The sequence below is a fragment of the Pseudophryne corroboree genome, chromosome 1 (assembly GCF_028390025.1).
Source record: "Pseudophryne corroboree isolate aPseCor3 chromosome 1, aPseCor3.hap2, whole genome shotgun sequence".
NCBI lineage: Eukaryota > Metazoa > Chordata > Amphibia > Anura > Myobatrachidae > Pseudophryne > Pseudophryne corroboree.
In genome coordinates this window covers 768861686-768887030 of record NC_086444.1, presented here as the reverse complement: position 1 = coordinate 768887030, position 25345 = coordinate 768861686, and the positions used below count along the sequence as shown (strand labels likewise).

At 41.9% G+C, this 25345-nt stretch overlaps 1 protein-coding gene across 7 annotated transcripts in view; it reads right to left on the bottom strand.

The window, feature by feature from the left end:
- The window catches only part of BMPR1B (bone morphogenetic protein receptor type 1B), an 804535-nt gene that overhangs the window by 758347 nt on the left and 20843 nt on the right, over positions 1-25345 (bottom strand). Inside the window, exon 2 of one of the 7 annotated variants that reach the window (XM_063917497.1) lies at positions 2930-3088. The exons of the other annotated variants lie outside the window; for them this stretch is intronic. The gene's annotated coding sequence lies outside the window, so the exon portion shown is untranslated. The remainder of the gene's footprint in view (positions 1-2929; positions 3089-25345) is intronic. 7 annotated transcript variants of the gene reach the window in all.

Below are 25345 nucleotides of genomic sequence, written 5' to 3'. Positions count from 1 at the left end.
GAAAAACGGCAACGAGCTAACAACTCAGAATGACCACCCATGTGCACTGCAAGGGAGGCAGATATAATATGTGCAGAGAGAGTTAGATTTGGGTGTGGTGTGTTCAAACTGAAATCTAAATTGCAGTGTAAAAATAAAGCAGCCAGTATTTACCCTGCACAGAAACAATATAACCCACCCAAATCCTTCTCTCTTTGCACATGTTATATCTGCCCCCCTCCCTGCAGTGCACATTAGGTGGTCATTCCGAGTTGTTCGCTCGCAAGCTGCTTTTAGCAGCTTTGCACACGCTAAGCCGCCGCCTACTGGGAGTGAATCTTAGCTTCTCAAAATTGCGAATGAAAGATTAGCAGAATTGCGAATAGACACTTCTTAGCAGTTTCTGAGTAGCTCGAAACTTACTCTGCCAGTGCGATCAGTTCAGTGCTTGTCGTTCCTGGTTTGTTGTCACAAACACACCCAGCGTTCGCCCAGACACTCCTCCGTTTCTCCAGCCACTCCCGCGTTTTTCCCAGAAACGGTAGCGTTTTTTCACACACTCCCATAAAACGGCCAGTTTCCGCCCAGAAACACCCACTTCCTGTCAATCACATTACGATCACCAGAACGAAGAAAAAACCTCGTATTGCCGTGAGTAAAAAACCTAACTGCATAGTAAATTTACTTGGCGCAGTCGCACTGCGGACATTGCGCATGCGCATTAGCGACTAATCGCTCCGTTGCGAGAAAAAAATAACGAGCGAACAACTCGGAATGACCCCCATAGGGGGTAATTCTGAGTTGATCGCAGCAGGATTTTTGTTAGCAGTTGGGCAAAACCATGTGCACTGCAGGGGAGGCAGATATAACATGTGCAGAGAGAGTTAGATTTGGGTGTGGTGTGGTGTGTTCAAACTGAAATCTAAATTGCAGTGTAAAAATAAAAAAGCCAGTATTTACCCTGCACAGAAACAAAATAACCCACCCAAATCTAACTCTCTCTGCAAATGTTATATCTTTCCCCCCTGCAGTGCACATGGTTTTGCCCAACTGCTAAAAAATGTCCTGCTGCGATCAACTCAGAATTACCCCCATGGTTTTGCCAATTAGCTAACAAATTTGCTGCTGCGATCAGGTCGGAATTAGGCCCATAGTTCCCACAGGCACAGGGTGCATCTGCTACAGGTCCCAGAGCTGAGGGGCCCATCCTTCCTTGTCAAAATGACACGTGTTACATAGATTTTTCACCATTGGTTAGTACATAGGAGTCATTACAAACTTTTGCTATGCGGCCTTGAAATATCAAGTTAGGCCCCTGCTTGTATATGGTCAAATGCTGTAACACATTATAAACACAAAATTCCTCCATTCCTCTGGCATTTTGCTACTTGTAAAATAAAATTAGGCCTTTCATAATAGTATACCACACCACAGTCTCTCTGTAAGAAAGACCTGAGAGCTGACACGTGCTGTCCAAAATGCAAAGCAGAAAATTCAGATTTTTGGTATTTCTTATGGTCGTGTCCTTGCATCTCTCCCTTTTGGGCATCTGTTTGAGAGGATATAATTCATACAGTCTTCCCTTCCATTATTGTGCCCTAAAATTTGCTTATTTGGCTTGGACCTGGAGGAGATACACTTTCTCGTTATTTACAGGTATACTATGTGTCTGACTACACTGGCAAAAGTGATAATAGCTAGGAGCTGGTGTGCGCTTGACCTGCAAGTGGAGGGCCCTAGTAAATGATGTTGCAAACCATGAAAGACAGCTGTTTATAAGCCGAGGCACACTAGCCAAATATCAGGATAAGTGGGATACAGTAGGTGGTGCTCTTCTACACTTAGTAGAGCCCTCAACAGAATTTGAGAGATCTAGGGATTAGAATACTTCTTACTGCCACATTGGTCGTACATTCATTAATTGTTGACGCCTGTAGATCATACTTACCGACATTCTGGCTGCTCTCTGCGGGGGAGAGCAGCCAGGTCGGCTCAACAGGCGGGCCGGGAGCACTCTGACGAATGGAGGGGGTGGGCCGAAGGCGGTACGGGGGCGGAGCAAGAGCGGGACGGGGCGTGGTTACGATTATGTCTCCTTTAAGCCACGCCCCCCGCTTTGTAATGCCGCGATCACCGGCATTACAATGCAGGGGGCGTGGCTATGATGACGCGATTCAGCAAGAATCGCGTCATCGTCTGCCCGAACCGCCCACTTTACACACAAAGTGGGCGGATGGGCAGGGGGGACCCCGTCAAATCGGGAGACTTGCCTGCTCTTCCGGGGGGCCGGGAGGGTCACCCGATTTTCGGGAGCCTCCCGGCCATTCCGGGAGAGTAGGCAAGTATGCTGCAGATGATTCTTTTTTCTTTTTTGTAACATAATTATTCAGTGAACGACACTCACTAATGCACATTGTATAGATTTGTTTATTTGAATTCATTGACAATTATTTATGTGAATGCATATTAATGATGTCACATTGGTTGTGTTGTTTTTTTATTTCCGTATAAAGCTGCATACACACGGTGCGATATGAATTACCGATACAGTATGGACTATATAGTCCATATCGGTAGAAAACATAGTGCATATCGCACCGTGTGAATACAGCTTGTAATGCTGATGCGTGCTCCCGCGGGGTCAGTATAGCAGGAAAAAATAGACTGTGCAGGCAGCTCAATTGTGACTACACAGTTGACAATCTAGTGCATATCGGTACGTGTGTACAGTACTGACCGATAAAAACCTGCGATTACGTTATACGTCCCCCTGAAAAACAAGCCCAGTATTTAAATGAGCTGTTTCTAGTATAGTCAAAATCGGCCATAGCCAAAATCGTACCGTGTGTATAGTCAATATCGGTGGTTCTGGGCTCCAGTGAGAACAGAAATTTTTTATAAAGAACACTTGACTGAAAAAACAAAAAACAAAAAGACTCATTGCACCTACCTATGGCTCACTGGAGCAAGAGATCCAGCAGAAATCAGACAGGTCTTTATATACAGTCACTTCTGAATAGCCCCAAATTCTGTCTAGACACCTACTGTAAGACACATCCACGGCACAATTATTCTACCTGCGCATCTCCAGTTGCCATCCAGTCATGCACTGCAAGTGAAGATGCAAAATTGCTGTAAATTGAATCTGCGGTCTTTGACGCATGTGCAGTTTGTTAAAAATTGCAAGATCTGTCCGCAGATGGAGTTGCATGCAACTCTGAATCAGGCCCTTTGAATCAAGGCACCTCTAAACATAAAAGTAATTTGCCTTAACTAAAAGAGCTACTAATGTCGTGTAAAGATGTGTGTAAAAGTTTTATTGGCTTATGTTGTTTTATCAGTCAGGTGCATAAACCATGCATTATTACACCCATCCTACTGCAGTGAGGAATGCCATCATCCTATTTAGCTGGAAACATGGCTTTATGCCCTTTAATAAATAGACCCCATAGTTTTGTTTGAACTCAATATATTTACCAATACATAAAGATACAGTCATTATAAAAAGAAATGCTATATGTATGTTTTCTTTATAACAGCTGTTTCAGATAGGATTAGCAGATGTACAGTTTTAGATATATGACCTATTTAATGGCCTGTCAGAGCATACAGATTGTGAACAAATTACCTGTTTATCCAGCATTCAGACAGTCAGTCTCCCTGACCTTATTCCCTAGGGTTCTACATTAAAGAGAAGCTGCAATAGGTGTAAACATTCTGTACCTTCTTTGAGTTTCTTCAATTTCTTAAACCATATATCCTTCTAGCTTTCAATATCCATTAATTACTTTAGCCAGAATATGACAGGATCATGGACTATATACATATATCATGTTGATCTTTGTTTCAAAGAAGAGCATTTCACAAAGATTTTGTTACCATTGCAGTAGGCTTTTTTACGCACTGACTGTGACTGTGTTGACCAGGGTCATTTAAGTCAGTAGTTCATTCAAAGCTAAGAACACAAAAGTGAAGACTCTACGTTTAGCAGCACAACCAAGGCTAACTTGTAACTGTTGATACTAATAAGCTAAATTGTGACAAGCCGCCTTTATTAACCTATGTCCACAATTTTAATGAAAAATATTACTATACCCTATTGGCACAATGGGGTCTATTCATGAAGCAGTGAAAAGAGTGGAGAAGTGAGCCAGTGGAGAAGTTGCCCATGGCAACCAATCAGCATTGAAGTAACATTTATAATTTCCATACTATACAATTGTACGAAGCAGCTGATTGGTTGCCATGGGAAACTTCCCCACAGGCTCACTTCTCCACTCTTTTCACAGTATAACTGATATGAGGTGCATGAGTAGACAGCTCACATTTACGCTGATGCATGGTTAGCTTATAGGTATGGGCAAATAGTGACTCAGTGGCTGATTTTGAGTGGCATCTGCATTTTATACTAAAGCCGGGGCTGATTTCATTAATACTGAGACACTCACCTGCAGCATCTGTCTTGGTGCATTTTTAGATGCACCGTTGGATGCATCATCGAAACTTGCACCAGCCCTATGGCAGATATAGGCCCAGATTTATCAAGCCTTGGAGAGTGATAAATCGCATGGTGATAAAGTACCAACCAATCAGCTCCCAACTGTCATTTTTCAAACACAGCCTGTAACATGGCAGTTAAGAGCTGGTTGGCTGGTACTTTATCACCGTGCAGTTTATCACTCTCCAAGGCTTGATAAATCAGGGCCAAAGTTTCTCCATTTAACCATGACCTCCTGTGTGAGCATATACTTAAAGTGATACACCGGCTTCTGATATAGGGCCAGATTCAGGTCCCGACGCTTCTGTGGCGCATGCTGCAAAGTACATATATTTGTTATTTTGCACATTTGCCAGAACCAAACTGTGCATGTGCAGTATGGGTCTGCGATGTCGGTCACACTACGGCATCAGACTGTTAGTGATTGACAGTCTGATGACATTTGGAGTGCGAAGGAAGCATTCTCACATCCAAAGTAGACAACCAATCAAGGGACAAATACCCAATCGGATCTGAGTACTGTAGGCAGAAGTGCTGAAATTGCTACAGAAGAGACACATACTGTAACACAGACAAATTGATGAGACTCCATATTATAGTGGTACTCAGCCGTTACATACATGTGCACATTTGGACTTTTAAATTATATAACTGCTAAAACATAGTACCATTTTGCACCTGTCATAAAATAAAACTGCAATATCTAAAATCAGATACAGTATTAAAGTCATAACCACTAAAAACATACCAACAACAGACATATCTATACACACACATCATGCATTACACAAAACAATTATTTATACTGTTTTCCATTTATGATGGTTAATGCATGAAAATGGGAGGTAATCCAAGCATGGTATGAAATAAAGGATTTGTTTAAAGTCACTTTAGTCAGTGCAAAGCAGATTACCAAACCTGGAATGCAATGAAATATACACCATGTCTTTAGTCTTTCATACAGAGCCAGCCACTCAGGCAGAACATTTGCTTCTTTGAACAACTACGTCTTCTACAGAAAAAAAGAAACTGCAAACTAATTTCTTACTATTTATTTTTCTTGATGACCAGTAATTAGTAAGTCTCAATTTTAATTTCCTTATTCATGTTTGGCAACAAAAATGTTGCAAGGACACACTCCTAATACCTGTCATTACTCTGAGTTCTCACTGCTCGGTTTTCAAAAAACCATGAAACAATATCAGGTGTTGCACTAGTGTCTGCTTATTTTACTTTTCGGTATGGCTTACCCTTGTCAGCACAACTAAATGAAAAGCCATTTGAATTGTGCGTTGGTTGAATATCATTCTAGCCAGTACAGTGCATTGCCCTGGCTCCATAGCAAAATTTGGAGAAAAAAACAAAAACCTGGCAATGTCACACTAGCCTCCTGGGCCCTTCACTGCCCTCCAAACAGCAGAAGGTCCTTTTTTTTCAGCAGCCACTAGTCAGACACAAGGGCGTAGCTACCATAGGTACAGGGAGTGCAGCTGCTATGGGGTCCCAGAGCTGAGAGGGGCCTACCTTCCCTGTCAAAATTACATGTGATATATACATTTTTCACCATTAGTAGATACATAAGGGCCCTTACAAACTTTTGCCTTGTAGCCTACAATATATCTAGTTATGCCTATGGTCCAGATCATTGTAATGTGGTATAAAATTAACTGGGGCACTGTAATGTGGCACATTATCAAGTGGATTCACTATAGTGTGACATAATATGAACTGGGGTCACTGTATGTTTAGGCATGTCAAACTCGTGGCCCTCCAGCTGTTGTGAAACTACAAGTCCCATCATGCTTTGCCAGCATACCTTCCACAGATGGTAAAGCATGCTGGAACTTGTAGTTTCACAACAGCTGCATGACCATGAGTTTGACATGCCTGCTGTATGTCATAATGTGAACTGGGGTTACTTTGTAATAGTAATGTGTACAGGCAGCACTACAATGTGGCATTACATTAACTAAGGCACTACTATGATTCAGAGATTGAACTAGAGCACTATTATTATGCATACAATTAACAACTTGCAGAAAGGTTATCTCTAGAAGTATTGGGACAGGGCCCCTTCAAAATGTTGCTATGGGGCCCACAAAGTTATGGCTACGCCTCTGGTCAGACACATACAGAGTAGAGTATTCACAGCACATATGTGTCAGCTTTTTTGACCTCTTCCTCCTTCCAACTCTGTGGTGGACTTACCATATGTAGTGGTGAAAGTTCCACCACTGGTACCATTATTATTAGAGTATAATATCTAATTTTCTGTGGCTGCAACCAGAAAAACAGAAGAGATCCTTCACGTATCCTTACAATGAACAGCTCACAGTTAATATATTACATTTAAAACACTTCAAATTCAGGCCACATGATTTTATGCACTGGACTGTGAGAAAGAACTGGGGGACTTATCAAAGATTGTAGAGAGAAGTGTAGAGAGATTAAATGTCCTGAAATGTAACAAATCAAATTGTCGTAACCATATATTTATCCTGTCCCCTTCACTATGAAGTTGGCACGATGCAGGAGATCCACCCTCTCTTCCGTGGATCTGGGAACTACCTGAAAAATCAGGAGCCTCCCACACCTTTTGGAAGAGTAAGTAAAATGTGAATGTGAGAAATATTTTACTACACAGGTTATGTGTAACTGCAAGGGTAGGTGGGAAATTGTATGACTACAGAGGTGATGTGCTCCTACAGGCATGAGTCTCCATGAGGACTGTTTAACAATGTTGAGACAAATGGGTCTTGGATAACTATGGCATGGAATAACTGCAAAGAGATTCCTCTCTTCCTGTAGCTAATTAGGCATGTGGTCAAAATGCCCACGGATCCTAGAGGTAAGTACTGGGGTTGGGGGTTTATGGTTAGGCACTAGGAGGAGGGATAGGGTTAGGCAGTGGGGGTGGGAAGATAGGGTTAGGCTGCAGGGGGTGGGGTGGGCGGACTGTTAGGATTAGGCTGCATGAGAGGTGGTTTAGGGGTAGGGTCAAATTACTTACGGGAATGTGTTAGGGTGCTAGCCATCGTAATCCCACTGTCAGGTTTCTGACTGTAGGGATCCCAACTGCCGGGATTTCATACCCAACCCATAAATTTTATAAATTTTGCATGTTTAAGCAATTAAATATTTATGGTTTCCCCTTTAAATGAGTATAGTCTCTCAATGCAGCCTTTGAACCAAACACTATTATGCAGCCCTACAACTATTTTCATTTTGTTAACACCAGCAGTAAAAATATTTCCCCCTGAACTCTTCAGCTTGGATATATGTGGTTATGATTCATACAGCTTTATCTGTCATTTCCTTGATAGCTTACAAATGGTTTCTTCATATAATATAATATAATATAATTTGATCCCTTTATCTCATTTTAATTAAGACATGATCCATGTACACATATGGATTTGTTTGGAGTATAAAGTTATTGTTAGATTGATCTCTCTTTATGCTTAGCTTCAGTAAAGCAATTTTACACCAATAGTGAGAGATGTTTTGCTATCTTTAACAACCATTGTGTTGAAGTGCAGTGGATTGCAGAGATATGGAAAACACTGGCTGTTACTGATGGAGATTACTGCAGATTACCATTAAATCCTCTTGCATCCGACCGGTAGCATGTAACTGTAAATCCCTATGGGTTCCTTTTCTCATTTACTTTAATTATTTCTACACTGGACAATTTAATTGTGTGCTGAATTAACTTGAGGGACTGCTAGAAGGGTTTACTTGACACCTTTCTTTTCTTACCATCCTGAATGTTCCTGGAAGGGAGAAGCAGCTGGTCACTAGCCTTCCAGCGGCAAATTGCTGTGAATCACAGGATAGGAAGATGGTGTGATTCTCTGAGAAATGTGTTATTGCACCCATCACATTTACAAGAGGGTGACCTACACTCTCGGGGGTCCGTGGGGGTACTCTGGACTTTTACCTTAGACGTGAGGCGGACCAGTTAGTAGTATGTACTGAATGTCATTTCAGGGAGGAACAGAGGAATATTCAGGGGATTGGACATTAGTTTTGAGGTTCTAGCTAAGTCCAATATCTCTTATGGTGGTGTATCACTGCTCTCAATAGGCCCTTCATAATGTTTAGCTTGAGGATTATTGGTCTTTAATATGACACTAATGTTCCAAGGACCAAACCACAAAGGTGATCATTTACAATGCACCACAATGGACAGACACAGTGCAGAACCATCTATCGAGGTAATTTTCACCTATATTTCTACAAAAACACAAGGGCTTTCTGAGGAAATTGGCAGTACTTGCAAACTAGAAGACTTGTGCAAGGACCTGTAGGAGAAGCTGTTGGAGCAAAGGTGTTACTTACTGAGTATGGAGTAGGTTTACCGGTATTAGATAACAGTTACAAAAACGAGATTTTAGTTTCTGGAGCAAAATTACTGAAATAAGATGAGAGTAAGTGAATGGTTTGAGAATAGGTTTAGGGGAGCACTATGTAAAGAAACATTGTATATACAGTACACACATACAGTAAGTCCTACAAACCTTATATATGCAAAGGCCGGGGTCCTAAATTTGTAGAGAGGGAGTTCAGATCCAGTCCAGAGTGAGCTCAGTTCTGGGCCAAATGTTAAAAGGCAGTCAACATCTGGTCCAAGTGGTCAGGAGTCCAGATCCAGTCAAGGTGTCAAGCGGAAGTTTGAGGCTAGTTTCACACACAAAGGATTGCAGCTGTTTTGTTCATCCGGGAAAAAAACAGTTGTTGGTTTTTTTTCCTGATGACTTCCTTTCACAAGCAAGGGTTCTTATTCGGCTCATTTACATAAGTAAACGAGCAGACTGTGCACATCTACAAGGCCTGCGGACGTCTGAAAGGTGTGTTGTGTAAACGCATGCATATACTCAAGTGATTTACTAAGTTCCGGAGATGGCACGTTACTGCACGACAGAGTTCTTTTCAGTGGTAAAGACCGCTGTAACATGGTAGCCGCACCGTGTTTGTGCCATATTCGTGCTATGTGAAAACCATAATGTATTTGTCACTTCCACTGAAAGAAAACAATGGGGGAAAAAGTCTGGAATTCCGTTGTGTGTGACATAGCCCTAAGTGTTAAGGGGCAGACCAGATCAAGGCCATGTTTACAGCAGGTGGCTGGAATTATAACAGGTGCTGTCAAGATGTGCTGATTAGAACCAGGTGTTACAGGTGCTTGAATTTCCTACTATGTCTTCTTTTTGGACAAGATAAGTGAGCCATTGTAGATCCATGAAGACTTTGGATGCCTGCATTAAGTGCTTACTAGGTCTCCTGAACTGCTCTGGGTCCATAGCTAGGGTTAGTAACCTGATAACTACTGCGCCACACCATACAAGGATCTGAGTACCAGTAGAGTGATCTGTCTGAACTATAGGCCTGGCCTTGAATTGCTTAAGACTGATAGGAACATATTTGTGACCATTATTATTTTTAGGACTAGTTCCCATTATAGTCATTTCTGTCTCAATACATATTCTTGTTACTCTTGTTCAGAGTGGAACTCATTGTTTTTATACTGCAGTTAACATAGGGTTCCTTAATGCTATATGCTACTCACCTTTTTCTAAGTGTATGGGTTCATACCAATTGCTTAATTTGCCGTGTCACAGTGTTTTTCCATTTCATGTTGTTGTCTTCCTTACGTGCATTTACATGCTGTTTGCTGGGAGGGAGTGTATCTGCAGGTCCAGATATAGGTATTGCTCACATAAGACCTAACCACAGGTTTGAGTGATTACATGCTACGAGTGAGTAAGTCTTCAATGCATCAGTCATCATGCATACCAGTTCGGTTGCATGGTTATTCTGAATGCATATATGTGTCATCAATGTTTATGCTGATCATTGCATGTCACTAATAAGCAACAAGCAACTGTCTTCCTCTTTATGATAATATTTTGTATCAATTTGTATTTTACTCTTACAATCATTTAAGCCACTTTACTTGATTCTGAGGGAAAAATCCACTTTATTATTTTAATGATTAACTGGCCTCCCAGTTCTCAGGCTGTTTAGTAAATGTGCCAAGCTGCATGAGTCATCACCATTTACTGTCTGTTGTTCAGGGGTTCCCTCAAGTCAACCGCTTGTTGACCTTGCCAAGAGTTACAACACTCAACAGAGAATATGACTGCTGTGGGTGCACTGTATTTTTGAAGAAGTGAGCTTTATCTAATTTTCCAAATTTCCCTATAAGGACCTTACTTAGCTTCAGTTGCAACTGCTGACGATCGCATGCTGGGGGCCACCTAGCACAGGGCAAGGCCGCCCAGCATGCTAATTGCCGCCAGCGACCGGAGACACAGCAAAATAAGGGTAGCCCCCCACCTGCACTGCCTAGCTGCGAAGGCAGGTGCAACGCTGCCATCTTACACACAGCAGTGGCCGTGTGTGACATCACGCAGGCCCCCCCCAAAATGGCCCGGACCAGCCCCCGCTTTGCTGCCATGCCCCCGACATCAGAGGCATTCACATTACTGCGATGTGATTGCATTGCACAGCCCATTCACGCACAGAACGTGCCCTGTGTAAGCACATTGGAAAGTGCAATCTTATCTCAGATGCTATCCAAGCTGAATAAGGTCCTAAAGGGTCTATTTACTAAGCCTTGGACAGAGACAAAGTGGATGGAGATAAAGTCCAAGCCAATCAGCTCCTAACTGCCATGTTGCAGGCTGTGATTGAAAAATGGCAGTCAGGAGCTGATTGGCTGGTACTGTCCAAGGCTAAGTAAATAGACCGCTCAGGGCCTAATTCAGCAGGGGTTGTAGTTGTGCGAAAAATCTGCTACAACTCTTTACACTGAGGTGTTGCTGCTCACAAGTTAGCGGGGGAAGGAAGGGGGGGGGGGGACCCGGCATGCAAGGCAGACTTGCCCTGTGCTGAACGTCCCCTCGCATGCCGGGTCCTCCCTACCCCCCCGCCAACATGCAAGCAGTGACACCACACCTGCTAGGTCTTAGAACGCAGTTTAAGACCTTGCACTACCAATTTCAGCACCCCTAAGTAAACCGTTACCCAGCTGGTTAGTCTCGATCCAATACTCTCACAAAAATGGAATTATGAAGTTTTGACACTAATTTATACAATGTTTAAACTGTAGTATTAAAGCTATAACATTGTAAAAGGTCAAATGCAGAAGTGACTGCAAATGTATCACAAAACTCTGGCATTCACTAAAAGAAAACACAACTGGTGTACTTTATATGCAATGCTGCAACTAACACACGATATCTGCAGACCGGCATCAGTAGCATAGTGTTCACTCTAGGAGTGAAAAGAGGCATGGCGCCGGACTCCGGGGGCATATGTGCGCGCGCCCGAAACGGGGGCGCGGCCACGCAAATTAGGGGGCGTGGCCACGCCCACGTCATTTTAGGGGGCGGTGCGGCCCACAGACGCTACTATAGAGAGCGTCTGTGGCCGGCGACGTCACTGTTGGGGGCGTGCCCAGCACCTCAGTCGGTGCTGGGCTTCCCCCAGCTCTCTCCCAATGCGTGAATGGATGCCGCGCGCATGCGCACGGCATCTATACACGCCGGGAGGGCAGGAAGCGGGCGGCTGTTCTAGCAGGGCGCCGCAAAAGGGGCAGGGCGGGTTTTGCCTGCTAAAAACAGCCTAGAGTGAACACTAGTAGCATATATATGGTATTTCAGAAATACACATACACTGACTCCCATGTTTATAGCTGTTTGTTTTATTTTCAAAATATTCGTTATGCATCAAGCCTTATGTGTTTTTTTTTTTTGGTACATCTGTTTGTGTACAAGCCGCCCAGCATGCAAATGGCCACCCAGCGATGCGAACACAATTCAATTGCGATCGTATTTGCTGACCCTTGCAAAACAAGGGTAGCTCCCTGCTGCACAGCCTTGCTGTGAAGGCAGGCACACTGCCTCCATGTTTTGCATTGCAGCAGCCGTATGACATTGCGCGAACATCCCCAAAATGCACGTACACACTGCGGGGACAAGTGGGGAGATGCGATCGCATCTCAGTAGCATCTGCTACTAAATATCCACCTTGGTACTGTAGATTTGTGTCCTTGACACACCATTGCTAAGCTCTGCCTCTTACAATCACCTCTGTACCATAAGTAGAGATGCCCCAGAGCTGATTCCCCTAAGTTTACATGGCATGAAGAGTGTGCAATATAAATAACGCAAGATAAGTCACTAAAGTAGCTCGAATTCAACTCTGCATCCTTTAAGTTATACAGCTTTTCTCAAAGGCAGGTCCACAATGGTCCAATTAGCCTTATCGCCTCCCCACTACAACCACTTCATGGTCCAAGAAAATTTAGGAGAGTAGGCATATTTATTAAGTGGAGAAAAGACTTCTGCTGTAGTACCAATATTATAAAGTATAATAGTATTTCTGAGTACCAATGGTGTTGGCCATCAGTGGGTCTCTCTGGTGAAGGCATCACCATACAAACTAACATGCACTGTTATCCCCCTACCACTATTGCCATCTCAGGAAAAAAAAATTCTCATTTAATAAAAAAAAAATGAAGGTGGACCTGGGAGCTTTCAGTTTCAGTTCCACTGCGCATGTGAGAACCATTAACATACCTCCCAACATAACCCTCTCCAGGAGGGACAGAATGCTCTGCTCATAAATTAAGAGAAAAGTCCAGAAGCAGAGCATTGTGTCCCTCCTGGAGAGGGTCATGTTGGGAGGTATGCATTAACACTGACTCAGGCACACACAGATGCTACCTGCACAGGCCTGGAAAGCAGTAAGAGATCTCTATGTTTTACTGAGGTGCTGGGCATCGCACAACTGCCTTGGTGGCATATTTATTCAGAAATCTGGGTGAAAATAGATTTTATAGCACTACAGTAAACAATATATACTGAGATACAACAAGTTTCTCAATATGTATATAGTAATACTATGAGCATTAATTCATCAAGTCCCATAATTCCCATAATTCCCTTTTGTATTGGAATATCATATCTAAGAGAAAGAGTTGATGCCCATTCTACCTATGAAGGTCACTGAAGGTGTTGCCATGCATGACTGTTACAGCCAGATATAACAGAGGAACAGACTGGTAAGCACTGCTCTGTCATAATGTACTGTAGTTGCCATAATGTAGTCAAATGTTTCATTTGATAAAACAATATATCATTAAATGGTAGATGTATAACATCAATGCTAATTAGTGTAAAATGCATGTAGAGAAATAAGACTTGTCTTTGACATGTTTAAATTTAGGATGTATATTGATTTAAATCTTCTTAGTTTTATATACATATTTTATGTTCTAATGGGTAAATGAACAGGTCATCCATGCAGTGAAACATCACTAACAAATATGCCATTGCCAACAGATGATGAAGTTAGTGAATACACATAACAAACAAAGCAGTAAATAGTATAAACATGTTGCAAAGAATATACGGTACTTTCACAGCATACTTTACAATACTTCTGCAAAATCGTAGAAGAATCTGAACATTTGACATAGTGGAGGCTATTATATTTGGCCCTATGTGTTAACGGCACTATTTTGTCTCCTGAACTTGTAGTAGTAATTTACCAAGCGGTGTTGCAGATAAAAGTACGAGACTTAAATATCAGAAGACCTGATGGTAAAGTACCACGCCAGGTCACCAGAGGATTACGTGAAGGATGGAATTCCTACACATACCAACTGGCAAGGTCCAGATGGCAAGAAACAACAATGTCAGGTACCAAAGCCAACACAATATGTAATGAATGAGCAGATTTTGGATTATTTCTCAAAATGCAAACACACAGATATCAGTGCGCTTTGAACTCTGAGGTCAAACACATCTAAAAGGGACTGAAGGCACTTCGAAAATATATCCCTTGGTGCATACTGGTTGTAGATGTTCATGGGCCTAATTCAAGGTTGATTAAAAAAGCAAAATCTTCCTCTAATGGGCAAAACCAAAGATGTCTTTTACAGATATATTGCATCTGCTGTGCAACACAGCAGATGGCCAATATATCTGCATATATATTGGTGCACCTTTCTGTGTGTATGAACAACCCCCATCTGCATATATAGCTGCAGATAGATTGAACAACAGATATATCTTCAAGATATATATTGGCGCATCTTGAACAACCACCATCGGCAGATATAGCTGCAGATAGATTGAACAACAGATATATCTTCAAGATATATATTGGCGCATCTTGAACAACCACCATCGGCAGATATATCTGCCTGCCAGTGTGTACCCAGTTTAACAGGGCCATAAATCAAACTGCAGTGCTAAGAAAATAGACCCACTAATTTTAAATACCGACTAAATATGCATATTTAAGCACGACAGTTCTGAGTCTGGGTGCTGAAACAAAGTCCTGACAGCTAGGGCATTTGTCCTGACCCGATTAGATTGTAGCAGGTACAGTATTTCCCATCCACCACCCCAAAACTGTGGTGAATAAGTATTGGCAGCAATGGAGTGATGTTAGATGAGGTGAGGTGTGCTAGGAGCGGTCTTGTGCTTCAGATGTGCTAGATATACCCCAGGATGTGGCCATGCTCAGGGACGTAGCTAGAACTCTGTGGGCCCCATAGCAACATTCTGAAGGGGCCTCTGTGCTTCTAGAGAGACACCTCTCTGCAGCTGTTTTTAATTGTATACCCCATGCTTAGTTCAGTTTTTGTACCATAGTAGTATCCTAGTTAATGTTATGCTCCATAGTAGTGCCCTAGTTCATGTTATACCTCATAGTAGTGCCTTAGTTAATGTTATGAACCATAGTAGTGCCCTAGTACACATTACGTCACATTGTAGGGCTGCCAGTACACATTATGCCACACAGTACCCCCAACCACATAATGACATACAGTGTCTCCAGTTCATATTATGCCACACTATAGTGCCTCCACTTGATATTGTGCCACATTACAGTGCCCTAGTTCATATTATGTAACACTACAATGTCCTGCAGTTCATATTATGCTACACTACAGTGCCTCAACTTCATATTATGCCACACTATAGTGTCTCCATTTCATATTGTGCCACATTACAGTGCCCCCAGTTCATGTTACTGCAGGTAACATTATATTGCCCTCCAGTTCATTTTACACCACATGACAATGAGCAGGTCCACTGGCATACCTAAATATATTGCAGGCCCCAAGGCAAGTCTGTAGGGGCACCTGCTGTATTTACCAGCCAAATTTTTTAAAAAAAAGGTATATAACACATGGAATTTTTACAGGGAAGGTGGGCCCCTCTCAGCTCTGGGCCCCATAGCAGCTGCACTCTCTGCACCTATGGTAGCTACGCCCTTGGCCATGCACCCTCCTGTGTTGTGCGCACACCCCTTACTGTGCTGCACACAGCTTGATTTAGGAAACACAAATATTGAGGTAGATTTTATTAAATGTATCTTTGCTTTAACAATTATTAAGGTTTTTATGATTTTAGTTCAGTGAATATACCTGCAGCACATTATTGCTTCCCTTTACTTCACTGAACTGCATACGCATTACTCATTTATTTATGAAGCTCTACAGCATTGTACATTGAGGGGACCTTAATATAAACAAATTACATATAATGACACAAAAGAGAAAGTATTGATGACCATGCCCAATGAGCTTGCAATATAGTTGGAGGAATACCTAATACATAAGGAAGCATAAAGACAATTGTAGCAACTGGACATTGTAGTATGCATTGCTATTAAAAGGCAACAATATTTTCAGCTGCCACTAATAAAGCAAGCCTTGGTGAATGGTACTGCTGTGCATCATTGCTGAGATTAAGAGAGACAGCAAAGGGTGGGGAGATGTGTTAGGATCTCCTGCTCTGTGCTGCCACGTCGTCATGGCAACCGGGAGACAAGTGCTAGCGGAGTAACCTGAGCGTAGCCGATACTCCTGTTCGGGTCTTTTGCTGTGCAGTGGTTACAGGCTCTGTGCACGGCAGGGGATCCGGTGCTGGTTTTTGTGCTCACAGTCTGTGAGGTCTGAGTGGGACGTGGACAGCACCTGCTATATAAACCCTCTTCTCAGGTTAGGCAGATGCTGCTGAATCTTTGTTGGTTAGTCAGTTCCTGAAAGCTAGCTAGTACTGTATAAACTTTGTAATTGTTTTTTGCTTACTGCAAATAGGCCTTGGGATTTGGTATTACACTCTGCCAATCCAGACCTAGCAGTAAGACTGGAGTCAGTCGTTTAACCTGCTGGGGTTCTTTTGCTACTCTGTGAACCTAGCAAGTTTGCGGCTGTATTCTCAGACTTGCCTGCCAAAATCCTTTCTCACTGTGCAAGGTGTTCAGGTGTCAGTTTAGTGGCAGTAAACTGAACCAGTGCACTGCAAGTGAGGACTAGGATTGTGGAGACTCTCCTTGTGTCTATTATTCCATCTCTGACCAAGGAGTTTACTGCCACACCCGTTGGTAACCCTTTAGGGTTTTGCTGTTGCCCTTAGCAACAGCATTTTGGGTTCTCTACGTATTAAATCACAACATCTCGCTTCTTTCCATCTGAGCATTCCTAATACTAGGGAGACACCCAGTTTCTTAGCCTTTGGGCTTCTCTGTTCACTTTGTGTTTATTTTGTTACCCTATCACCTTCTGTGTATGTAATGTCATATTCCCCAGTCTGTCTGTGAGTTCATTTGTTTTGCATCCCTCTCCGTTCAGACACCAGTACATTCCTGCTGGCACTGGTGTGCATAACAAGATGAAATGAGAGCAGAAAAGTTAATTGGGGGTAAAACTTGTAGTAAATTAGGAATAACCTAAAATATTAATACACTTTAATAAGTAGGTGTAGTAAATGTAGAGAAGGCAAGTAAGCAGTGTGTAAGGCTAATATCATTATTGCAAAACACTAATATATACCATCATTTTTTTCTTTGGGGCACAAAACTGCTTATCAATATAGAAATATATTGTTTCATGCTATTTATTTATAGAATTAATTAGCATCATAAATGATCCTCAATGTCATTCATAATTCCACAAAAGATACAGTAAGTAATTTAGAACCACTTCTATAAATGAGTTACATTCAAACTACTCAAAAACAAATGTTTTTGAAAACTTCATATTAGACATTGGGGCAGATGTATTAAGCCTGGAGAAGGGATAAAGAAGTGATAAAGGAGTGATAAGTGCCAGGTGATAACACACCAGCCAGTCAGCTCCTGACATTTTTCATATCCGTAACGGTTGGCTGGTGCATTAACACCTTGTACTTGTCACTGCTTTATCACTTTTTAACCCCTTCTCCAGGCTTAATACATCTGCCCAAAATTGTCCTATTTTTTTATACATTAGGAATACAACTTGATAAATGTATCAATCTGTAGTATAAATTATAAGAAAACCCACCCTGCATACAATTAGGGGTTTTCATACAGGGAAAAACTGCCAGAGGTTTTGGTTTACACCCCAAAAATCCTATTTTTTGGCCTGAAAACCGCTGGCAACGTGCGGCAATTTGCAAAGTGCTGTTTATCAAAGATCCCCCTTGTATTGCCTTTTTTTACACTTATTTAGCACTACATTTTGAGTCTCCCATTTTGAAATGCTTGGGACCCAAAGTTTTTTTGGATATTTGATTTTTCTGTATTTTGGAATATATGCAAACTATAATGAGACATCTTGGGGATGGGACCCAAGTCTAAACACAATATGCATTTATGTTTCATATACAGCTTGTACACACAACTGTGGAAAGAGAGGTGGAAAGAAAAGAACATCAAAAAGAAAAAACAATGAAAGAGAAAAAGAAATACGACAGAAGGCATATCTCAGAATGCACTTATGAATCATAAAGAATCTCTCAGCAATAGTAAAGATCTTTAACGTAAGTACACACATTCTATCAAAAGAGGAGACTTTACTATTAGAGAAAGTCCTAAAATTTGTCCCAACATAGGATCTTGAACCTTTCAATGTTTTTGTCGATATACTGTAAAACATTTTGTAGGAAAGCTTACGATTAAAAAGTTCTTTGCAAGTAATAACAACACAGATACCCTAGAGACAGAGAGTAAACAGAAACACCATTTAGTCCAAAATCAGTGTTCTATCCACAGCACCTTAAAGGCCTCTTCATTGAGTGCATTAGTTAAGGGAGACATAGAAAAACCTAAGGCTAATTGGAAAAAATCTAAAGAACTTGATCATCAAGCCTGCAGACAAAGGTGGAGGCATTGTCCTAATGGACCTAAAAGACTATGAAAATTAAGTCTACAGACAATTAGGTGACAGTACCATCTGCAGACGTTTGAAAAGCGACCCCACGGATTACGTATTGGAAAAACTGAAAATTCTACTAGGGAAATTTAGTAAGAAGTGTGTTTTGACTGAAAAGGAAGCAAAGGGGTGTATTTACTAAGCCTTGGATGGAGATAAAGTGGATGAGATAAAGTACCAGCCAATCAGCTCCTAACTGTCATGTTACAGGCTGGGTTTGAAAAATGACAGTTAGGAGTTGGTTGTTTGATACTTTAAATCTGTAAACTTTATCTCCATCCAAAGCTTAGTAAATAGACCCAAAAGTCTCTCATTAATGACCAGCCTGCCACTCCAGTAGTATATGTTCTCCCAAAAGTTCATAAAAGCCTACCTAAACCACCAGGAGACCTACAATTTCCGGGGTAGAATGTTCATCAGATAATTTATCCCAATTCACTAATCACTTTCTTCAACCACTGGTTGTGAAGAACAAATCACACTTGAAGGATACTAATGCTTTTCTTCAGCATCTAGCGGAGGTTGTATGGGAGGACCACTATCTGTTGTTAATAGCAGATGTCACTTTGCTATACACAATAATTAATCATGACCTGGTAGCAATAGCAACAAGAGAAGCAATTCCGAAGAATCTTCAAGATTACTTACTGTTGGGAAATCGGTTTATTCTAGAAAACTAATTTTTCCTCTTTAAGATTAAGTTTTTCTTCAGAAGATGGGAACGAAAATGGGCACCACGTTTGCTCCAAGTCATGCCAATTTATTTATGGGCAAGTAGAAGATCAGTACCATCTGCACCTGACGAAGCTGCATTGGAGCAGTTGAAACAAACTGTTGGTCCTCTGCCGTTTTGTACACCTTGATTAAGATGCAACTTTAATAAATCTAGTCTCTTGGCTTATTATCCTGAGTGCTTGTCCTGCATCTTAGTCTGAGAAGGGGGTGAGTGTGAAATCTCTCTCTCTCTCTCTCTCTATATATATATATATATATGTAATGTATTATGTATAAAAGCGATTCCCGTTTATTTGATAATGATGGACTTGTTTTTGATACTTTTGTGCTATGTCAAAGGTGCTCCCAGGTGCAGCGGTGGCTGCGAAACACCCCACTGTTGATCCCGGGGGTCAGGCAGCAATTACACATATTACATGTTGCATTATAGGTACTGTATATTTACATGTTTTAACGGCTTCCACCCCTATGCTACAGTATGTGTGGTCTGCACTGCAGCCCAGGGGCAGCATCCACCTTGCGTACAGATGTGACCTCATACAGCAAGATATGCCGGGTGCAAGTGAGCCGCCAGGTACCATGCAACTCTGACAGTGTTGGGCGTTTTTTTTTGTGTGGAGAAAATGCAACTAAGTTCCAACGCGATGTGGCTATGGTATGCCAGGGGACCTGATTAATTTGCTGCTGATTAATTTGATATGCAACACTTGTATATTGTGTGTGACTGAGTCTGTATATGGAGCACGAAACTTGTATTGGAAAAAAAGCTGCTGCTACATTGTAGCACTTCACATACAGATTCAGAGACTCAATCGCACACAGATATACAAGAGTCATATACTAAATTAATCAGCACAGTCTCCTTGTGCATCCTAGCTGCACCACGTTGCGACCAGGACGCATATGTACAAAAAAGATGCACATGCTAGCAAAGTCTCTGAGGACTTGGAGAACCAAGAGGGGCTGTTTGGTGTGACTGCACAGAGGCGGAACTACCGCCAGTGCAACCAGTGTGTTGCACTGGGGCCCGCCACTGTCCAGGGGCCCAAAGCATGTAATGAGTCAATCTGACTCATTACATGCCGTTATGTGCTGCGGGCACCCGCTGCCCGCAGGACACAGGAGTCGGAGAGGAGCGCAGCGCAGGGGTCACGGGCATGGGGGTAAGGAGAAGGAGGGAGGTGGAGGAGGGAGCAGCAGCAGCGCTTTGTTACTGGTTGAGGCGCTGCTGCTGCTGTCCCTCTGCTTCACTATAGGCTGTCTTCCGAGAACAGCCTATAGTGAAGCAGAGGGACAGCAGCAGCAGCGCCTCCACCAATAACACAGCGCTGCTGCGGCTCCCTCCTCCACCTCCCTCCTCCTCCTTCTTTCCTGCCCGGGATCTCTGCCAGAAGCTGCACCGAGGAGCCTGAGCCAGCGGAGAGGGTAAGTATAATTCTTTCTTTCTTTCTTTCTTTCTTTCTTTCTTTCTTTCTTTCTTTCTTTCTTTCTTTCTTTCTTTCCATGTGCAAAAAGGGGGACTGTCTGCTGCAATGTGTAAAAAGGGGGAATCTGCCTGCCGCAATGTGTAAAAAGGGGGAATCTGCCTGCCGTAATGTGTAAAAAGGGGGAATCTTTGCCGCAATGTGTAAAATGGGGGAATCTGCCTGCCGCAATGTGTAACAAGAGCACGCTGTCTGCCGTAATGTATAAAAAGGGGATGCTGTCTGCCATTATGTGTAAAAAGTGCACGCTGTCTGCCGCTATGTGTAAAAAGGGCACGCTGTCTTACATTATGTGTAAAAAGGGGGACGCTGTCTGCCGTAATGTGCAAAAAGGGGTTGCTGTCTGCTGTAATGTGTAAAAAGAGGAATCTGTCCGCCGTAATGTGTAAAAGGGTCTCTACCTGGTGTAGTGGTGCTACTGTGCGGCGTAATTTGAATAATGGAGACTACTGTGCACCGTTTTATGAATTGGTATCATTTTGTGGCCACACCCCTTCCCCACAAAGCCACGCCACTATGTATTTTTGCAGGCGCCTACGGCGCGCACTGACCCTGTTTTGCATGCAGGGGTGGGGCTTCAATGCCGTTTCTTGCACACAGTGCTAAAATGTCTAGTTACGGCACTGTTGCTAGGTATCCATTTCTCTGGCCCTGAGCAGGTCCCCCTCACCAGATCCTCTCCAGGGGTGAAGGGGTGGACTTGGATGGGATGGGGAGGGGGGGGGGCAAAGCATTTTGTCGCACCTGGGCCCACCGCTCGCTAGTTCCGCCACTGTGACTGCAGCAATGATGTACGAGGACTTATCTATAGTTTGATTATAAACATGAGGTGTATTTGACTTTAATATACAGTGGGGATCGAAAGTTTGGGCACCCCAGGCAAAAATTCATTTTAATGTGCAAAAAGAAGCCAAGGAAAGATGGAAAAATCTCCAAAAGGCATCAAATTACAGATTAGACATTCTTATAACATGTCAAAAAAAGTTTGATTTTATTTCCATCATTTACACTATCAAAATAACAGAAAACAAAAAATGGCGTCTGCAAAAGTTTGGGCACCCTGCAGAGTTAATACCTTGTACTGCCCCCTTTGGACAGTCGAGACCTGGCAGTGTCATGGATTGTTCTCAATCATCGTCTGGAAAGACCAGGTGATGTCAATCTCAAAGGTTTTAAAAGCCCAGACTCATCTGCCCTTGCTCCAACAATCAGCACCATGGGTTCCTCTAAGCAGTTGTGTAGAACACTGAAACTGAGAATAGTTGACGCTCACAAAGCAGTTGAAGGCTATAAGAAGATAGCAACGCGTTATCAGATGCCCATATCCTCTGTTCGGAATGTAATTAAGAAATGGCAGTCATCAGGAACAGTGGAAGTTAAAGCAAGATCTGGAAGACCAAGAAAAATATCAGACAGAACAGCTCGTAGGATTGTGAGAAAAGCAAGTCAAAATCCACGTTTGACTACATGATCCCTCCTGAAAGATCTGGCAGACACTGGAGTTGTGGTACACTATTCCACTATAAAGAGATACTTGTACAAATATGGTCTTCATGGAAGAGTCATCAGAAGAAAACCTCTTCTACGTCCTCACCACAAAAATCAGCGTTTGAAGTTTGCAAATTAACATATAGACAAGCCTGATGCATTTTGGAATAAAGTTCTGTGGACCGATGAGGTTAAAATAGAACTTTTTGGCCGGAATGAGCAAAGGTACGTTTTGAGAAGGAAGGGCACAGAATTTAATGAAAAGAAACTCTGTCCAACTGTTAAGCATGGGGGTGGATCAATCATGGTTTGGGGTTGTATTGCAGCCAGTGGCACAGGGAACATTTCACGAGTAGAAGGAAAAATGGATTCAATAAGATTCCAGCAAATTTTGGACGCTAACTTGATGCCACCTGCGAAAAAGCTGAAGTTAAAGAGAGGCTGGCTTCTATAAATGGATAATGATCCTAAACACACCTCAAAATCCACGGTGGATTACATCAAGAGGCATAAAGTGAAGGTTTTGCCATGGCCTTTACAATCTCCTGACCTCAACATAATTGAAAATCTATGGATAGACCTTAAAAGAGCAGTGCGTCACAGACAGCCCAGGAATCTCAAATTTCATAATTCCACAATCTCATAATTCCACAAAAGATACAGTAAGTAATTTAGAACCACTTCTATAAATGAGTTACATTCAAACTACTCAAAAACAAATGTTTTTGAAAACTTCATATTAGACATTGGGGCAGATGTATTAAGCCTGGAGAAGGGATAAAGAAGTGATAAAGGAGTGATAAGTGCCAGGTGATAACACACCAGCCAGTCAGCTCCTGACATTTTTCATATCCGTAACAGTTGGCTGGTGCATTAACACCTTGTACTTGTCACTGCTTTATCACTTTTTAACCCCTTCTCCAGGCTTAATACATCTGCCCAAAATTGTCCTATTTTTTTTATATATTAGGAATACAACTTGATAAATGTATCAATCTGTAGTATAAATTATAAGAAAACCCACCCTGCATACAATTAGGGGTTTTCATACAGGGAAAAACTGCCAGAGGTTTTGGTTTACACCCCAAAAATCCTATTTTTTGGCCTGAAAACCGCTGGCAACGTGCGGCAATTTGCAAAGTGCTGTTTATCAAAGATCCCCCTTGTATTGCCTTTTTTTACACTTATTTAGCACTACATTTTGAGTCTCCCATTTTGAAATGCTTGGGACCCAAAGTTTTTTTGGATATTTGATTTTTCTGTATTTTGGAATATATGCAAACTATAATGAGACATCTTGGGGATGGGACCCAAATCTACACACAATATGCATTTATGTTTCATATACAGCTTGCACACACAACTGTGGAAAGAGAGGTGGAAAGAAAAGAACATCAAAAAGAAAAAACAATGAAAGAGAAAAAGAAATACGACAGAAGGCATCTCTCAGAATGCACTTATGAATCATAAAGAATCTCTCAGCAATAGTAAAGATCTTTAACGTAAGTACACACATTCTATCAAAAGAGGAGACTTTACTATTAGAGAAAGTCCTAAAATTTGTCCCAACATAGGATCTTGAACCTTTCAATGTTTTTGTCGATATACTGTAAAACATTTTGTAGGAAAGCTTACGATTAAAAAGTTCTTTGCAAGTAATAACAACACAGATACCCTAGAGACAGAGAGTAAACAGAAACACCATTTAGTCCAAAATCAGTGTTCTATCCACAGCACCTTAAAGGCCTCTTCATTGAGTGCATTAGTTAAGGGAGACATAGAAAAACCTAAGGCTAATTGGAAAAAATCTAAAGAACTTGATCATCAAGCCTGCAGACAAAGGTGGAGGCATTGTCCTAATGGACCTAAAAGACTATGAAAATTAAGTCTACAGACAATTAGGTGACAGTACCATCTGCAGACGTTTGAAAAGCGACCCCACGGATTCCGTATTGGAAAAACTGAAAATTCTACTAGGGAAATTTAGTAAGAAGTGTGTTTTGACTGAAAAGGAAGCAAAGGGGTGTATTTACTAAGCCTTGGATGGAGATAAAGTGGATGAGATAAAGTACCAGCCAATCAGCTCCTAACTGTCATGTTACAGGCTGGGTTTGAAAAATGACAGTTAGGAGTTGGTTGTTTGATACTTTAAATCTGTAAACTTTATCTCCATCCAAAGCTTAGTAAATAGACCCAAAAGTCTCTCATTAATGACCAGCCTGCCACTCCAGTAGTATATGTTCTCCCAAAAGTTCATAAAAGCCTACCTAAACCACCAGGAGGCCTACAATTTCCGGGGTAGAATGTTCATCAGATAATTTATCCCAATTCACTAATCACTTTCTTCAACCACTGGTTGTGAAGAACAGATCACACTTGAAGGATACTAATGCTTTTCTTCAGCATCTAGCGGAGGTTGTATGGGAGGACCACTATCTGTTGTTAATAGCAGATGTCACTTTGCTATACACAATAATTAATCATGACCTGGTAGCAATAGCAACAAGAGAAGCAATTCCGAAGAATCTTCAAGATTACTTACTGTTGGGAAATCGGTTTATTCTAGAAAACTAATTTTTCCTCTTTAAGATTAAGTTTTTCTTCAGAAGATGGGAACGAAAATGGGCACCACGTTTGCTCCAAGTCATGCCAATTTATTTATGGGCAAGTAGAAGATCAGTACCATCTGCACCTGACGAAGCTGCATTGGAGCAGTTGAAACAAACTGTTGGTCCTCTGCCGTTTTGTACACCTTGATTAAGATGCAACTTTAATAAATCTAGTCTCTTGGCTTATTATCCTGAGTGCTTGTCCTGCATCTTAGTCTGAGAAGGGGGTGAGTGTGAAATCTCTCTCTCTCTCTATATATATATATATATGTAATGTATTATGTATAAAAACGATTCCCGTTTATTTGATAATGATGGACTTGTTTTTGAT